This window comes from Somniosus microcephalus, unplaced genomic scaffold (assembly GCF_052327205.1).
Source record: "Somniosus microcephalus isolate GS21.2 unplaced genomic scaffold, FLI_Smic_1.0 scaffold82, whole genome shotgun sequence".
Lineage (NCBI taxonomy): Eukaryota > Metazoa > Chordata > Chondrichthyes > Squaliformes > Somniosidae > Somniosus > Somniosus microcephalus.
In genome coordinates, this window is record NW_028225269.1 from 399,123 (window position 1) to 402,603 (window position 3,481).

At 42.9% G+C, this 3,481-nt stretch overlaps 2 non-coding genes across 2 annotated transcripts; both read right to left on the minus strand.

Annotated features, from left to right (window-relative positions):
• Positions 1 to 739: 739 nt before the first annotated feature.
• On the minus strand, positions 740 to 812 carry trnav-uac (transfer RNA valine (anticodon UAC)). Its single transcript has one exon. It is a non-coding gene; the product is annotated as a tRNA-Val (tRNA).
• A 2,264-nt stretch (positions 813 to 3,076) lies between these two features.
• Positions 3,077 to 3,149, minus strand: trnav-uac (transfer RNA valine (anticodon UAC)). The gene has a single exon. It is a non-coding gene; the product is annotated as a tRNA-Val (tRNA).
• Between the last annotated feature and the right edge of the window lie 332 nt (positions 3,150 to 3,481).

A 3,481-nucleotide genomic window follows, 5' to 3' on the forward strand; every position in this document is an offset into this window, starting at 1 on the left:
AATAAACTTGAATGGAGAAACGGCATTAAATTGCCTCCACCCACTTTCAAACCGTTGAGTTTTCGTGTGTTAGCGGAATGCGATAACCACTGCACACCGGAAACACTCCAGCACTCGGGTGCACTGCATCGACTCCATAGGAAGAGGCCATTCAGCCCCTCGAGCCTGTTGCGCCATTCAATTAGATCAGGACTGGGCTGTATCAACACTTCATTTACCCGCTTTTTTTCCGTAACCCTTAATAACCTTATCCACAAAAATCTATCGACAGTAGCAGCAATCTTGAGCCTAAACGCACTCCTCTCCCGGATCCAGACAGAAAAGTTTTCTTACTGACGGCCACCCTGCAGATTAATGAATTACATTTCTGAACTTCAGGTCATCAGAGATTCCAGGGATTAAAAGGGAACAAAAGATGAAATGAGCCTCACTGTGGGTCAGTTTTCGCTCACTCAAATGTATCTGATTAGTGAAGCTAAATAAAGATAAATTAAAGAATAAGAGGGAAGCCGCTTAGCCCTATTGACAAGAGAATAATCTCACCATACATCTCTTCCGTTCCCAGTTCTAACGATGGTTAATTGACCTCAAAGGTTCACTATGTATTTTTTCCACATTACTGACATGTCCTTCTGATAATTTCCAGCATTTTCCGTTTCGAATACAGATTTACAGCAATTTTCTTTTCTCATTTGGAACAAACCCGCTGGCCTTTCATCCACAGCAAGTTTAAACATAATGCTCCCGCCCGGGCTCGAACCGGGGACCTTTCACGTGTAAAGCGAACGTGATAAGCACTACACTACGGGAACCGCTGTGCAAATACGGTCAACACAGGGGAACTGACCAGTGAACACCCTCTGTGCTGATTGGTTCACCTTAAACAGCATCACTCAATATAAAGGATGAGCTCACAAAATCAGCCGCAGTGCAGTCTGGTCAACGAATGCCCTCCTTTCTTTATCAACAGAGGAAGAACAGACATGAACGGGAGTCAAACGCCACAACATTTAATTACAGGCACCAATACGAGTAACACATACTTCCACATCATTTCACTAAAAAGTTATTTCACTTGATGTAAACGTTGACTGCATTGTATCTGAAAATGAGCACCGTGTGATATTTTGTTAACTACTGATTCTATTCTCTGCGAGCAGTGACGCAGAGTTTTTCGTAGTGTAGCGGTTGTCACGTTCACGTCAGAAGCGACAAATACCCGGTTCGACTGCTGGCGGAAAAGTTACATTCGCCAGCAGTTTATGCTGTGCATTGACCAATCCTGTTAATTTTTAAAAAAGATGCCCCAGATTTCTGCTTTCATAAGCAATTAAGATTTTAAACGAGGTTCCTAAAATGCAATCTGCAAAATGAAATATGATAAACAGTTCATTACTTACAAAGCGTAAAATGCGTTATTGAAGTGTGTTTCGCCTTTCTTTCATTCTGTAAATTATGGTAATCGGTTATTTAATGGTGATTGCAAAAGATTCAACTTCCAATAGTGGCGGCAAAACGAGCGCTCCTTTGTGATTTGAACCGCGGACTTCTCGGAAATTTAAACAACCACCGAAGTGAAAATCGGACCCCGAGAACGCTGGTTCAAACCTAGCCGAGTGAGGATCTAACCATTGATAAAAGAATTTGTGTGTGTGGCTATTCTTCATGATCAGAGCACCTGAGATCGAGACAGTGTCTTTGCCTTTCCGACCTGTCTTCTGAAGCGCCGCCCGGTCCCACTCCTACAGTTAATGAGCTGTTAGGACGTTAATGTATCCGGGCTGCAGGAGGCCGCCCCAGGCGCAGCAGAGGAGTCCCGGCATTAGTTCTGCGTGGAAACAGTATTTGCCCCTTCTCTCTTCCCCTTCACCATATCCATGTGCTTTTATTTCTCTATTTCTACTCCCGTCTCAGTTTCCTGAATCATAACATGGTGCGGACATTTTTACAGACGCGCTTTTATATTACTTATTGAAAGGACACACAGTTGGAACGATTGAAACTCCAATTTGAATCCTGTCGCTGACCTTGTATTTTCCTATTAATCTTTATTGTTCTGCTTCCACATTCTCAATGAGAAACTTCTCAGCCTCAATTTTTAAATAAAATATGACCGACCTCTTTAGTCCGCGACACGCGAGGGGAGATTCTCTAAATCAGCGCCAACTTTCCCCAAATCCTCCTTAAAGTCCCGCTATCTGTGTCCTATATGGGAAATATCATTGAGAATTACTTCACTCACTGTAACGCTGCCATTTGAAAGGTATAAGTCGCCTGTCAATGCGTATTTTATTTACACTGAACCAAGCATGCAAATTATTCCAATTTTCATATTTAATAAACTTGAATAGAGAAACGGCATTAAATTGCCTCCACCCACTTTCAAACCGTTGAGTTTTCGTGTGTTAGCGGAATGCGATAACCACTACACACCGGAAACACTCCAACACTCGGGTGCACTGCATCGACTCCATAGGAATAGGCCATTCAGCCCCTCGAGCCTGTTGCGCCATTCAATTAGATCAGGACTGGGCTGTATCAACACTTCATTTACCCGCTTTTTTTCCGTAACCCTTAATAACCTTATCCACAAAAATCTATCGACAGTCGCAGCAATCTTGAGCCTAAACGCACTCCTCTCCCGGATCCAGACAGAAAAGTTTTCTTACTGACGGCCACCCTGCAGATTAATGAATTACATTTCTGAACTTCAGGGCATCAGAGATTCCAGGGATTAAAAGGGAACAAAAGATGAAATGAGCCTCACTGTGGGTCAGTTTTCGCTCACTCAAATGTATCTGATTAGTGAAGCGAAATAAAGAAAAATTAAAGAATAAGAGGGAAGCCGCTTAGCCCTATTGACAAGAGAATAATCTCACCGTACATCTCTTCCGTTCCCAGTTCTAACGATGGTTAATTGACCTGAAAGGGTCACTATGTATTTTTTTCCACATTACTGACTGACCTCCTGATAATTTCCAGCATTTTCCGTTTCGATTTCAGATTTACAGCAATTTTCTTTTCTCATTTGGAACAAAACCCGCTGGCCTTTCATCCACAGCAAGTTTAAACATAATGCTCCCGCCCGGGCTCGAACCGGGGACCTTTCGCGTGTAAAGCGAACGTGATAACCACTACACTACGGGAACCGCTGTGCAAATACGGTCAACACAGGGGAACTGACCAGTGACCACCATCTGTGCTGATTGGTTCACCTTAAACAGCATCACTCAATATAAAGGATGAGCTCACAAAATCAGCCGCAGTGCAGTCTGGTCAACGAATGCCCTCCTTTCTTTATCAACAGAGGAAGAACAGACATGAACGGGAGTCAAACGCCACAACATTTAATTAGAGGCACAAATACGAGTAGCACATACTTCCACATCATTTCACTAAAAAGTTATTTCACTTGATGTAAACGTTGACTGCATTGTATCTGAAAATGAGCACCGTGTGATGTTTTGTTCACTACTGATTC